Here is a 15,719-nt window from a genome sequence, read left to right on the forward strand (position 1 = left end):
GCATCTGTGTGTGTGTATGTGTGTGTGCATGCATCTGTGTGTGTGTGTGTAAGGACACCATGCAACCCAACATACTTTCCTCCTTGCCTTAGTTACCTAGAGATCTAAAGCCAAAATCAATCCTCAGCAACACTAATTAACTCCTCTTAGAGAGTTCCTGGAAGACCAGCTTCCTCTGCTTCCCCAGATGGTTTCTGTCCTGTTTCTACCTTTAATGTTCCACTTGATATTATTTTTCACATTGTAAATCACCTGAAATCCTTTTTGGAACATGTGAGATATAGTCTGAGTAGCCAAATGTGATCAGTTCTTCTTGTCTGGTTGCACAACGTTTTGGATGGGAATCTCAGAATCTCTGAAAGTCATAATAACAGTAATAGTGGACATTTACTTCCTGGTACTGGAAAGTAAAGTGTTAAACTCTTTATAGATGTCATCTTCTTCAATTCCCCACAATAGCCCTCATTTTCTACACATAATTTTCTGCTCATAGCTAATAAGTGGTAAAATCAGGATTTCAACCACAAATTGCGAGATTCCAAAGGCTGTGTACTTTAGAATGGAATAATGGAGTGGAGAAGCCCCTCATTTTCCTGGCTGTACTGTCTCTGGAAGGAGGAAAGCCCCAGACTGTGGGCCCAGCCCTTCAGAGCATCCTCCCTTGCCCCCGGTGGTTCTGCCTCACTGGGCTGAGGTCCGGCTAATGGGTAAGGTGACCTGGGCTCTGAGGCAGGGGCTGAACATGGCAGCCTCCACTGGACCCCTGCTCTCAGGCTCCCTCCACACCCCTGTGAAAGGAAATTAAAAATAACCCTCCCTCCTTCAGGTTAAGGGTAAAAATTACCCCATAGGCTGAGGACAGCGTGGGAATTCTCCCTCTTCTCACTCTAGACTTTGCTGGATTCTAGGGAAGATGGCAGCTGCTACAACCACGGTTCTTGGTGGGTAGGGATAGGGTTTCACTTTGAGATTCTCTGTCCCCCATATCTAAAAGCTTTCCTTGTCATTTATGAATGACAAAAAGCAGACTTCCAGTAGAGTCCCACAACCATCCCACCTTCCTACTTGGTTGGAACCTTCCCTCTGCTGGGCTTTAAATCCCCAGCTCCAGCCCTTCCCTAGCCCCTTTAGTTTTCTGTTGTTTTTGCCATTTCCCTGAATAGTGTGGTATCATGCCAAGCCTTCCGTCCCATTCTTTAGCTATTAAGTTGTTGGCTATATTACACAGTGGATTTTGATTCGGATCAGTTAGAGCTAATAGCAATTTTCAGTAAAATATTAACCAAACACACACAAAAGTCGCTCGTGTGGCTCCATCCTCTCCTTCAATAGGATTAATCAAGTTAGCTATTTACTCTATCCACCACTCCAGTGTTTTCCCACCTTCCACTCCAAACAAGAAAATGACACTAAATTCATTTAATACAAATTTATATTATTGTCTGAGGCATTTTAAACAATGCTTAATTTAATTTTCTTGTTTGGAGTGTGGTATTGGCGAACAGGACCACAGTGTAATGTAAAAATAGGATTCACACATCCACCAGGCACCCAGTTATATTCTCCAGTGACTCACAAGTGCTCTGTTTACCTTCAATTGCAATTCAAATGTGCCAAATCATCTCCATCCTGCAGTACAAGGAAAGTCAGCCTCTGAAAGCAGTTCATTCCACCCCAGGTTGACAGGCCCTAAGGGCTTGACCTTCAGGATGTGGTACAAGTCCTCTTACTTGATTAGATTTCTGATTCCCGGAAAAGACAAGCCAAATATGTTGACTGTTGATGTTCTCTTGGCCTAGTGATCAGTTAGCTAGAGTTCGAGTCCTTTCTGCCTGAGAGGATGGAAATAACCTTTATTGAGGACTTACACTATGACAGATGACAAGTGTTTAAAAGAAGTCTCATTTTTAATGTCCTCAAAAATCCTACGGGTAACGAGGTAATCTACATCCAAGGCCACATGGCCAGGAGGTGGTAGTTGTGCCCACAACCATGTGCTTCCTGGGACTGGCACTTGGCATTCTCTCTCAAGCTTCAGTGCACAGGGTCATCCATTGTGGGCAGTTTCTTAAGCAAGGGTTACTAATGAGGAGCTTCAGCAGGGCTGTGCATAAAGTCCCTGAAATGGTACACAACCTTTGGATGTCTGTGTACCTTTTCCAGGAGGGAGCCCACAGCTTTCTTCAGTTTCTGAAAAGGCTACCTGATTTAAATAATAATAAGCACAGCTGCCTTGAGCTTTCTGTGAGGACCAGCAACTGCTGTGGGGCCCCAGGAGACTCATGCTGCTCATTCTGCACTTGGACTTGGCAGGATACTTGAGCACCCATAACACATCAACAATTACCATTGGTTGAGGAGGACCTGCGACGCACCTGTTCTCCTGGGCACTCTCACCCACTGTAGGAGTGCAACCAAGGGCTGAGGAAGGACCGTGGCATTCCTTTTAGAGGCCCTCAGTCCTGCCTGGGTAGTAAGAAGAACAGAGTTTCTATAGCTGCTGAGCGTGGGAAGTCTCTAAGCAGGTAGTTTTTTGATGTGGGTATTACTGAAGAGTCTGAAGCTAATGAGGTCCCAGTGATTTAATGCAATTCAAATTAATTTTATTTTTATTTATTTATTTTTTTAGGACAGGGTCTTGGTTGGGCGCAGTGGCTTACACCTGTAATCCCAGCACTTTGGGAGGCCGAGGTAGGTGGATCACTTGCAAGACCAGCTTAGCCAACATGGTGAAACCCCGGCTTTACAAAAAATACAAAAAAAAATTAGCTGGGAATGATGGCAGGTGCCTGTAATCCCAGCTACTCTGGAGGCTAAGGTGGGAGAATCACTTGAGGCTGGGTGACAGAGCAAGACTCCATCTCAAAAAATAAAAAGAAAAGAAAAGAAAAGAAAAGACAGGGTCTCTCTCTCTCTCTCTCTCTCACTCCGGCTGGAGTGCAATGGCACAACCTTGGCTCACTGTACTCTCGACCTCATGGGTTCAAGCAATCCTCCCACCTCAGCCTCCCTAGTAGCTGGGACTACAGGTGCATGCCAACTCACTGGCTAATTTTTTTTCTATCTTTTATAGAGACAGGGTCTCACTTCCTTGCCCAGGGTGGTCTCAAACTCCTGGGCTCAAGCGATCCTCCCACCTCAGCCTCCTAAAGTGCTGGGATTACAGGTATGCCTGGCCTAGACTAATTCATTTCACTGACATCCCTGGAATATTTGCTTCTAAAACATCGTGCTGGGGGATATAAAATAATGAAGACACAACCCCTGGCCTCAAAGGGATTACGAAAGACAGGTGTATAAAATCACTGTAACACAGGGCAGAATAGGGGAAACATTATAAGAAAGTTTTCAGTTACTTGGTATGCGGGAGATCAGAAGAGGGAAAAAGATCTTGCTTGGTGGGAGTGAAATCAGGGAAGGCATCATTAGGAGATGGCACCTAAACCCTTGAAAGTTTTGCAACAGGCAAAGGATGTTTTTGATGGTAGGAACATCATCTATGAGGGAATGGGAAATCTGGGACACATTTAGACACTCATGAGCAGCTCAGGTTGTGTGGAAGGTAGAGCTCCTATAGGCTAGCATGGAAGGCAGACTGCTAGGCTGGGTAGGGCCAGATGAATTTAGATGTCATCCCTAGAGAGTCTGATTTAAAGGCCTCAATTGAAGTTTGGGCATTGGAATGTTTTAAATCCCCCTGGGTAATTTCTAATGTGCAGCCAGGGCTGGGGACCACTGGGCTAGATGGTCTAAAAGCCCTTTCTGGCCTCTGATAAGAGAATTTTGCTCTTTTTAACAAAAGGGACTGGGTTTGAAACTGTGGGTGGCTTGTCGCAACTTATGACAATGGCCGAAAAACTGATTTGAAACCCTTTGTCTGTAGGCAGTGGGTTCCTGAACTCTGGAGGGCTATTCTAAGAGCAGAATCTGAAGTCTAAGCACACAGATAATGTAAACATTACATGGGCTTGCTGGGGACTGGCAACCTAGGAGTCCTGCCCCATCCAACAGGGGCAGCCTCCACTCAGCTCCCACCAATTGCTGCCAAGTGGGAATGTGGGCCCAGGACTTCCAAATCTTTAGACTTTTCTTCCTTTGCTTCTTCTTCCTCCTCTTCCTTCTTATTCTTGTTCTTCCTCTTCTTCTTTTCTTCCTTTCTTTTTTAAATAGAGACAGGGTCTCACTGTGTTGCCCAGGCTGGCCTTGAACTCCTGAGCTCAAAGGATCCTCCTGTCTTGGCCTCACAAAGTGCTGAGATTACAAGCGTGAGTCATCTCATCTTTTGACTTTTCAAGAGAAGCCAGCAATCTGGCAAAAGATCTTGATTTGATCATTAGTAACACATTTAAATGTTTGAAAAAACCCCATGTAAGCCAAACAAAACACAATGGCAAGCCAGATTTAACTGGCAGGTCTCTGGTTTAATAGTTCTGGCTTAGGGTTTTGACTATGAAAAAGAATTGGCTTTCATTTTTATTTTATTTTTTAAATTTTTGTAATTTATGTATTTATTTATTTTTGAAACAGGGTCTCACTCTGTCACCCAGGCTGGGATGCAGTAGCACAATCTTGGCTCACTGCAACTTCTACCTCCCGGGTTCAAGCGATTCTCATGCCTCAGCTTCCTGAGTAGCTGGGATCACAGGCGCACAGCACCACACCCAGCTCATTTTTGTATTTGTTGTAGACATGGGGTTTCACCTGGCTGACCAGATTGGTCTTGAACTCCTGACCTCAAAGTCCTCAAGTGATCCACCTGCCTCGGCCTCCCAAAGTGCTAGGATTACAGGCATGAGCCACCTCACCTGACCAGCTTTTATTTTTATTAAGCAGTTGCTACCTGATAAATAATCTTGAGAGACACATGCTGGTGTCGACTTTATGTGTTTGTTTTACATTTTTGTTTATATGTAGCTGAAGAGACAAAAAAAGCCCCCATGTGCATTTGTCAACTAATGGCCAATATTGTTTTATCTAAACCCTCACCCACTCCCTCCCATATTATTTTGAGGCAAATCTTAGATATCATCTCATCCATAGATATTTAAACATAACCACAATACAATTATAGCACTTAAAATTATTTTTAATATAAAATATCCAGTCATTGTTCAAGTTCCGATCATCTTAAGAATGTCATCATGTTTTTGAAAAATTAGTTTGTTTGAACCAGAATCCAAATAAAGTCCAAATGTTGCAGTTGGTTGATATGCTTATGTTTGCTTTTGATATTGTTTTTCTGCACATTGATTTTGCTGAAACGGCTATTATTAATCTGTTTGTATGTAACCTTTCCCTAAAAGGTTTGTAAAAATGTAATGAAGGTTTGCAAGGCCAAGCTCTGTGATTATATTAGAAGTTAGTTTGATACCGTCTTATAAACAGCTAAATTCTGTCAAAGAAAAATCCATTTTTAATGCATGATTGAATATTGATAATTAATGGGAACTATGAAGAAGTCATATGCAAAGATTAATTACCAACTGAGCTCTGAGAACATTTTTCTTCCTTTGTAATCTTACCTCCTGAGAGAAATAGTCTATATTGGTCCTAGAGTGAATTGACAGATATGTCCAGAAGGAAAAGCCACTGACTTTAATCTTTATTGGTCATGCTTAATTGGATGCACTGTTATTTTTTATTTGCAGAGACAATATTTTTTAGTTAATTCTTTCTGTAATGCTGGAATTGAAAGGTGGGGATCCTGAGGTCTTTCTTACTGTACTGGTTGTATGAGGCTATGAATCCTGGCATTTTCTGAATATTTCATATTTTTCTTTTTTTTTTTTTTAAGACAAAGTCTCGCTCTATCGCCCAGACTGGAGTGTAGGGGCGCGATCTTGGCTCACTGCAAGCTTCGCCTCCCAGGTTTACACCATTCTCATGCCTCAGTCTCCTAAGTAGCTGGGACTACAGGCGCCCGCCACCACACCCGGCTAATTGTTTTTGTATTTTTAGTAGAGACGGGGTTTTGCCATGTTAGCCAGGATGTTCTGGATCTCCTGACCTCGTTATCCGCCCGTCTCGGCCTCCCAAAGTGCTGGGATTACAGGCAAGAGCCACCGTGCCCGGCCTGAATATTTCTTTTTATTGGAAGTGCTTGAAATCAATTCTTGATGATGAAAAACGTAATTGAATCAAGGTCATCCTTTACAGGCAGACTATCTTCATAGTGGTGGCAAAACTGTGACATAAAGTGATGCCCTGAACTTCCTGCTTCAGATAGTAATGTCAGCGAAACTGACCCCTGAAATCCAAGTTCATTAAAACAAGGAAAAATATTGTGAGTCCATGAAATAAAAAGCCAGAGAGGCGTAGCTCTTTGACCCTACTGGTGCGCATTGAATTTGCACATCCACCCACCTAAACTTCTGCTCAAAATTGTTTCCAGCCAAGAGGCATCCGCAGACCAGTCTCTGACTGGCAGCAGCTCAGATCTGGTTTGCAAAGGTGGCTGGTGGCCGGTGGCTAATTACACGTTTGATGAACTTGTTGTTAAGACAATGCCGCATGTGTCCTTCCCAGGCTGCAAAGTGCCAGGTTACTGGAGAGTTTCCTGTATGGATACTAATTATGCTTCATTTGGTCCTGAGATTTCCACATTTGTCTTTCTGTCACAAAGTTTGTGATTACAAATTGCTCCTGTTGATTGGGAGTGAGGCTACATTTCTGACGGTTCATACATGTAATAAAGCTATTCATGAAACCAGCAGTGTTTAGCCGTCTTTACAAAATGCAGACATCCATGGTTATTTGCATCCCTGAGAAAAGTTTGCTCTCTCTAGATATTTGCTTTCACAACAAATTAATTACCTGAAAAACATGGACAAAGCTTCCAAATGTGACACTGTGTGGAAAGGACAATCACGTGCTACCTGGGAAGGGGGTGCCGCTTCGTTACCGAGGGATGTGAGTTTAATCCTATACAGGCAGACAGGGTGCACAACCTCATTTGCCACTAGGGAGGAGCAGATGCAACCCCACTGTTCTCCCCTGTGTCAGCCCTTCCTTCGAGATCCTGCAGAGGAAGGCTTTGCTGGAATACAGGCAATGGCAGGCAGCGCCTGGACTGCCAACCTCATTAACCAATGGGCTCAGGGGTTCTTCTGAGCCGGAAGTCCCACCATTGGATTCCTGGGTTCCTATCTGTAGGTGGTGAAGCCCAGGCTAGAGCTAAGGTCTCTTTCTCCTTTTTACATTTGCAGAAAAGTTTTTGCAAGCGATTAGGGCGCTGGCTCTCAAATGTTTTTATTCTAAGACAATTCTAATACTTCCTCTCCCAAGCAAAGAGCCTCTTAAGGTATCACTCCTGCTGCAGAATGAAAAGGGAAGGCCCTAGTTCCAAGGCTGGGACTAAAGGTGGTATGTGGTGAAGGAAGGTGGGGGAAGGAAGTGTGGAAGAATAATGGGAGACCAGAGGCCAAGATGAATGTCAAGGCTGGTGGGACCAAGAGGACAGGGTGGGGATAGGGAAGAGAGGTGGGATTGAGGTGGCAGGGCGGGCCCTTCTGGGGCTGACCCAGCCGCAGGAAGTGTGCCAGTATCGAGCAAGTACTGCAGGCATAATCCCACCCAGGGAGGACATGGAAAATCAAGGACTACACCCACCCAGGCCCAGTGGCCACATTTGACTCTTTGTCCTTGCGCAGGTTTTTGAGCTGGACCTTGCCAATTTTAACCATTTTTAATGAACTACTAACATTCAAAAACTGAGCTATACTGGAAATCTACCTTTGAGTGGAGCCTTGTGTATTATCTTGCTGTCAGCTAAATGCCTAGGTGTTTTAGAAGACATTTTGAGTCAGTAAAGTACTACCCATTAAATTGCTCGGAAGCGGCTTTATGTGGACTTCTGAGGTGGTCTGCTTACCCAGGAGATCCAGGCTGCCTTTGCTGTTCTATGTCAAAAAACATCTTCCATGTGACCACAAAAATCAGAAGTCAGAGAGGTTTAAGGTTCCCCAGCTGCCAGTGTTAACCTAACCAGAAAAAGTTTGTATGCTCTACATAGGGGGTGTCTATTCTAACAGGTGGTCATAGATCGATTCAAAGCAATTAGAAGCATCCATATTATCTTAGGAATAAGAAAAACAATCCTGTTAACTAATAAACCACATAAGGTCAATATCTCTGGCCATCAAGATTAACCAAGCGGCCACTCCCAAGATGGTTTGTGGAGAAACACTCAGATAGCTTGTTTTCCCGCAAGAGTAGCGAGGACCAGGCGACTTTAAGTTCTATAATTGTGTCCCTCTCAGGTCTACGTGACTGCACTAGGGTTAAGTATAGGTCAAGTTCACATTATGACCTTGAGCACGTTCAAGCCACAATGATACCATGTGTTTTCTCTGTGGTACCATGTGTTTTCTTCAGGTTAATTCAGGACCACCAGCTGTATTGGAGTTGGAATTGAAGCAGCCAAAGGAAGTGTGGTGCAGGGCTGCCCGCTGATCTAGGAAGCATTCTTCTGTTAGAAGAAGTCTATTGTGTTTCCTTACCTGCTGGACAGAGAGAGAAAAACCTACTTACAGTACAGAAAATGGGCTCGGGGCCCGAATTTGGCATCACGTTTGGAATCTGGGATCGTCCACCACTTACTACTAGCTGTATGGGACAAGGACCTGAAAGTCTCCATGCATTTGGTCTTCTCATCCATGGAAAGGGCAATTCTTGCCTCAGAGATTTGTGGTGTAGATTAAATGATAATGAGTATAAAATTGTCAGTATTAAGCTGTTAGCACCCTATACCCCCAAAACTATGGCCATTAGAACTCTGTCAGTGAAAGAACTAAGCAATGTGCTCTTCAAGCAGCCAGAGTGGCTCTGCCATTGCAAAACTTCTGTCTCTGGCCGGACGCGGTGGCTCATGGCTGTAATCCCAGCACTTTGGGAGGCCTAGGCAGGAGGATCATCTGAGGTCAGGAGTTCAAGACCAGTCTGGTCAAGATGGTGAAATCCTATCTCTACTAAAAAACTACAAAAATTAGTCGTGTGTGGTGGCACGTGCCTGTAGTCCCGGCTACTCGGGAGGGTGAGGCAGGAGAATCACTTGAACCTGGGAGGCAGAGGTTGCAGCGACCCGAGATCACGCCACGGCACTCACTCCAGCCTGGGTAACAAGAGTGAAACTCCGTCTCAAAAAGAAACTTCTACCTTCACAAAAAGCTCTCCAGGTGCCCTGGCTCCTGCCCTAACTAAGGCAGAAGAGAGAATCAAAGCCACTGCCTGTGAAACTGTGCTCCTGAAAGATAATATTACCGTGATTCTACCCCCACCCCTTCTGGCCCCACCCCACAGGAACACTTCAGTTTCCAGGCTCTTTTAGTTCTCCTGAGATGTGGGAGGCGATGCCGGCAGCCACAGACACCCTGGGAACACAGTTAACTGCTTTTCCTGGAAAGCCTGGCCTGGGGTAGGGCTGACTCGAAGCCTGAGAGGGGAGGGCAGGGGTACGTGTAGGACTGGAACAAGGACAGGCTGGGTGGGCACTGTTTCTGGAAGGGACCCGCCCCAGCCGACTCCCCATCGAAGCTGTGTTTATATTACCATGCCATAGGCTGTGATTTTCCATAGCACTGCCTTTTGTTCGCCGTTTTCCTACCTTTGCCGTGAAAATTTGCTGCAGGCGGAAATCTGACATGGGATATCTTAAGCCAAGAAGAAGTTTTTTATTTTTGTTTTTCTCTTTTCGACAGATTTTGAATTAGTCATTTAATCAATTTTAACCCAGAAAAGTCCTCTCAAAGTAGACTTCACCCCCACCTCTCCGAATCTTCTGGAGGTGAGTTCTGTCACCAGCAACAGCTTCTCCAGGTGTCCTGGATCCTCCCTTCTGGGCCTAAGCCTAAAGGAGCTTCTCCCACCGCCTCTCCTGAGCACACTGTTATTCTCTTATTGATGGCAAACATCACAACCTTGCTCCTGGCAACTTTTCCTCTTATTTATTCTGTGCCCAGAATTTCCTTGGGCATTAGTGGGAATCTTGCAGCTAGAGAGAAACACCCTCTGTACAATATAGAAAGCACACACACAAAGGCCAGAGGAGAATGGGGTGTATTTGAAGTGTTTATATTTCATGCATAATTACTAATAAATTAACCTTTTTTGCTGAAAAAAATTAAAGACATTTAGAATCAAATATTAAATATTTTCAATGCAGAAATGTAAATCTTGCCTTTTAGTATTTACTCCAAGGAAAGCCCACTGACAAAATGAGAGCTCTTGAAAATACAGCATAGGCTGGGTGTGGTGGGTCACGCCTGTAATCCCAGCACTTTGGAAGGCTGAGGCGGGTGGATCACTTGAGGTCAGGAGTTGGAGACCAGCCTGGCCAACATGGTGAAACCCCATCTCTACTAAAACACAAAAATTAGCTGGGTGTGGTGGTGGACGTCTGTAATCCCAGCTACTCAGGAGGCTGAGGCAGGAGAATCACTTGAACCCGGGAGGCAGAGGTTGCAGTGAGCTGAGATCATGCCACTCCACTCCAGCCTAAGTGACAGACCAGCGAGACTCCATCCCCCCCACCCACCAAAAAAAAGAGAAAAAGAAAAAGGAAATACAATAAAGGCTACTTGGACAAAAATAAAATTTAGGCTAGGCATGCAGTGGCTCACGGCTATAATCCCAACACTTTGGGAGGTTGAGACAGGAGGATAGCTTATAGCCAGGAGTTCAAGACCAGCCTGGTCGACATAGCAATACCCCATCTCCATTTAAAAAAAAAAAAGAAGTTGTGATAATCAAAAGCAAGATTTAGTAAAGCCTTCACTTTTAGGTTGAATTTTTATTTATCTTACTGTCCATTTACTCATTCGTCTAATATTGTTGAATATCTATTAGGTACAAAGTCGTCATTTAGAAAATGTTGTATGGTTATTTTCTGAAATTATCCCTTCATACATGTGTTACTATTTTATGTTGTTAAAGTACCTTATTTCATTTTTTGAGACAGGGTCTTCTCTGTCACCCAGGCTGGAGTGCAGTGGCACGATCACAGCTCACTGCAGCCTCCACCTCCTGGGCTCAAGCAATCCTCTTTCTTTAGCCTCCTGAGTAGCTGAGACTACACGTGCATGCCACATCACCCAGCTAATTTTTAAATTTTTCATAGAGACAGGGTCTCATCATGTTGCTCAGGCTGGTCTTGAACTCCTGGGTTCAAGGGATTCTCCTACCATGGGCTCCCAAAGTGCTGGGATTACAGGTGTGAGCCACCATGCATGGCCTAAAGTACTTTATAAAATGCAGTTCTCACCATGAAAATTCATTCTCTGCCACTTAAAACTTTTTTGCTTCATAGAAAGCTAGAAAAGGTAGAGGGAACCCACAATACCAAAAGCTAGTTTGCATCACTAAAACCAGAATTGAATTCTCTGCAACTCTCTTTGGATGGAAGTTGGGGGCATGAAAGAAGAAAGGTTTCCTTGTGTACCCATTCCAGACCAGGTGCTTTACAAAAACAATCTCATTTAATTCTCACAGCCCACCAAGATGGATATGCTTTCCATTTTGTAGTTCGAATAACTGAAGCTAGGAGAGATGATGAAACTTGTCCAGAGTCACATAACTCGTTGGTGTTGGCATTGCAACCCTCAGTATCTTTCAGCACACCATTCCTTTCATTCAATACGTAACTTTGTTGAGCACCTGCTCTGTATTAATACTAGCCACAGTCCCAGAAACTAAGGATGCATCAGTGAAGAAAACAAAGTCTCTGCCCCCGTAGAGTTCCCGTTCGGTGGTTGAGAAGGCAACAAACAGATCCATGATGAAATGTTGGGTGGTGGTGAAGAGATGAAGAAAAGTGAAGCAGGGTGAGGGGATGGAGCATGAAAGGGGTGGGGTGGCTGTTTTCATCTCCAGCATTTGTTCACCCAGCAGGAGGCCTCTTTCCGTGGACTGCACCCTGTGACCAACCTCTTTCCTGGATGTGAAGGGAGGGAAAATATGGGAGAGCACGTGGGCATGTGCATGTGTACCTGCAGTGCATGGGCCTGAGGAGTGAAGGCAGTGAAATAGAGAAGGGCGAGGAGAAACAAGGAAACCAAGTCGAATTTGCAAAGCAGATGTTATTCTTTGGGCTTTGGTCTCCTCTTCTCCTCAAGCTCTTTTTCAACGGTTCAGTGACCTCCTAGCACACCTGGACTTCCCTATCTGCATCCTTGGCTACTGCTACAACCTCTGCTTTCTAGAGTGAGCCTGCTCTGAAGATGATAGATGTCACTCCTTCCTCCTTCCCATTCCCTCAAATGTCAACCAATCCTTGTGACCTTGCTGTGTTTCCTTCCAACGGCATGCATTCTGTGTTTCAATCCTCTAGGGCCTATTAAGTGACCAGATAGATTTTGTCCATACAAAATTAACTGATTTTGCATTGTATTTACATTTTGATAGGCTGCAAATATGTCTTAATGTTGCAGTGCCTGAGGGCCTCTTCTTATCTTTACTTTCACCCACTTGGTGATCTCATCCAGTTCCAAGGCTTTGAATACATCTATGAATAGACGACTCTCAGAGTTATGTTCCACTGTAGACTGCCCTCTCTGCCTATTTGATTTTTTCTACTCGACAGTCTAATATGAGCATCGGGTATGTCCAAATCCTGGTTTCCATCTACAGCCTTCTTCATCTAAGTAAATGGCAACTTCATTTGTCCAGCTGCTCAGGACAACAAAAGTTTGAGGTCATCTTTTACTCCTTTATTCTCACACCCAGAAGGGGTTGTCTCACCTTCAAATACATCCAGAATTCATCCTTTCTGACCTTTTTTTCTGCTATCAGTCTAGTTCAAGCAACCATCATCTCTTGGCTTGGTGATTGCAACAGCCTTCTAAACCTTCCTTCCTGTGGTCTACTCCTAACTCAGTGGCCAGAGTGATCTTGTTCATTAGTAAATCACATCATCTCGCTCCTCAGTTTACGCCCTCCAGTGGCTCCCATCTTACTCAGAGGAGAGCTTGAAACTCTGCTGTCTTCTGCTCTGAAAAAAAGAAAACTAAAAAAACCAAACCAACAAACCAAGCAAGCCCTACCTTCTCTAGGCTTTGCCTTTTGTTCCCCCTCCCTCTCAGGTGGGAGTGTCCTGGTCTCTGATGTCTTCAGGGCCACATTCTGGCTGCAGCTGGAGCTATCCTCGCGTGATCGTTAGTTGCTCATTTTAAAGTTGGTCAAGGTGAAATTTGCTAAGAAATGTATTTCCCAGTTCCGAGAACTCTCCGTGGTATGCCTAGGAGATAAGAACTTCAAGTGACTTTAACAAGAGATTGTCCCTTCTGTTCCCACCCGTATAGGAATCAACATTCTGTCTCCATACAGCAGCTCACAGCTCCCACCTATGGGGAATGCCTGTTTGTTTCAAGTAACATTGAACCCAGCAGCTTTATTCTACTTGGTTCTTCCACTACTTTTTCTTTTTCCTTTCTTTTTTCCCCCTTTAAGAAAACGAAGTCCATTTTAATTTTGTAGGTTTGACAGAACTAGGACAATAGGACAATGCTTGCTGGGATCAAATTTTTCTGTATGTATTTTTTTTGGCAGAATCAGTGTTTGCAAGCGGCAGATAAAACTTGACTGTTGGAGAACCTCGTTGTAGCAAGCAGCTGCCTGCCAGCAAATCTGCAGTTAACAACAGAGCTGGAGTCATTGTTAGCCAGGTAGGAGAGATGAGGGGAAGAGAAAGCTGGAGAGCATCCTTGTTAGGCTCTAAATGAATCAGTTGTTTAGCAATTACTATAAGACAGCAGATCGGGGTACATGAGCTCTGAAGATAACATCTCAACTTGGTTTGCTGTTCTTACACGACACGGGTGTATATGCATGAAGGAAGCTCCACAGCCCCAAAATATTTTATTCACCTCACACTCGGAGGAGTTCACTGACTGGAATTCAATAGAAACTGTTCTCTGTGTGAAAGTAATTTCAGAAAGTAATCTAGTTTATGGAAATGAAAGGCATCAAAACACAAAAAAACACTGTTTCTCTACAAGTGCTTTGCCTCAAATATTTGACATGGAAATTTGTATAATCCCTCTGGGGGCACGTGGGTTTCACCAGTGTTAACATCTTTTGAAATGGATTTCACAAATGTTTATTTGCCGTGCCAGGCTAACAAATAATTTAGAATATCGAGGCATCTTCCCAGAATCAAACTTAATGATATGAATCTCAAATGATTGTGGAGGATAAAAGGTATGAATTTTAACTGGGTACTGGGGGCTGACGTTACTTTCAAATACTGCCCCAGGGAGTAAAGGTGCCACTTAGCTGTTCTGAGCCCCCAAACCTTGCTAGGTGGGCAGTGCGCCTCAGAAATGACGGTGGATCATCCACTGCCACTTTCTGCTTCATTTCTCACACAGGAAATAAGTCTTCTTGCACAGGTCTGGAGGGAGAGGGAGGGAAGGGGATGAAACAATGGGCAGGGTGGGCTCAGGTCCGACGTGACAACGAGTAAAATGGGGTGGGCTGCTTCCTACCAGTCCTTAGGAAAAGAGTGGGCAGGAGATCAGCGCTTTAGAGGATAAGCCTTAGGTTAGAACAGAATCAAGGAAGAGCAAGAGAGGGACGCTTATGTTTTCCATCATGTGCTGAATGGGAATGCCCGTGAATCCCTTCCTGTCTTCCTTTGAGGGAACACTAGCTTGTCATTCTAGAAGACGCCATGTGGTCCTGTGAGAACCCTCTCCCCCATGTGCAATGTCCCTCAGGCCTGGTGACAAGGACCCTTCCCTAGGGCTATCGTTCCCAGGCAGAGATTTGAGGTGGCACAGTCCCTATGTCTCATTAAGTGAAGAAAACATCCCTGTTTTGTAGAAGGGCCAGCAGCTTTCCTGTGTCTGCATGGTGGGTGACGAGCAGAGTCAGAGGCCACCAGGGTGACCAGAGTTCCGTGCCCCACGGTCACCCTTGTCAGGCCTTCTCAGCCCTGATGATCACCATACTCAGCTCAGAGGAGAATCTGCTGGAGCGGGGGCATGAACCTTCTATGAGATTGATGCAGAGGGGAATACAGATGCCCAGCCAAACTTTTGAGACCCCTCCCACCAGGAACTGAGTCTGTGTCCCCTCTTTTTGAGCCCGGGCAGACTCTGTGACTTTCTGTCATTTCTGGGCCCAGCCTTTAAGAGGACTGGCAGTTTCTGCTTCCTTCCTTTAAACCTTTGAACCACCATTCCTTTTCTGGAGAGAACACACAGAGAAGCCTGGAGACCACATAGAGAAGAAGCAACCAGTTGAGCATGGCCTCCTGACTGCCTGTACGAACCACGTCAGTCAGTTTAAATTTTTTAGTAGCTGCATTAAAAAGTAAAAAGAAACAGGTAAAATTAATAATACATTTTATTTGACCCAATATATGAAAAAAATTCAGCATGAAATTAATAAATAGTAAAAATAAGACAGTTTACATTTCTTTTTTTCATACAGTCTTCAAAATCCAGTGTGGTATTTACATATACAGCATGTCTCAATTCAGTAGAGCCACGTTTCAAGTGCTCCATAGCACAGGTGGGGCTGGGTGCCGTGGCTCATGCCTGTAATCCCAGCACTTGGGGAGGCTAAGGAAAGCAAATCGTTTGAACTCAGGAGTTCGAGGCCAGCCTAGGCAACATGATGAAAACCCTATCTCTGCAAAAAATGTAAAACTTAGCTGGATGGGGTGGCACACACCTGTAGTCCCAGCTAGGGAGGCTGAGGTTGGAGGATCACTTGAGCCTGGG

The sequence above is a fragment of the Mandrillus leucophaeus genome, unplaced genomic scaffold (assembly GCF_000951045.1).
Source record: "Mandrillus leucophaeus isolate KB7577 unplaced genomic scaffold, Mleu.le_1.0 Scaffold359, whole genome shotgun sequence".
In the NCBI taxonomy this organism is placed as follows: domain Eukaryota; kingdom Metazoa; phylum Chordata; class Mammalia; order Primates; family Cercopithecidae; genus Mandrillus; species Mandrillus leucophaeus.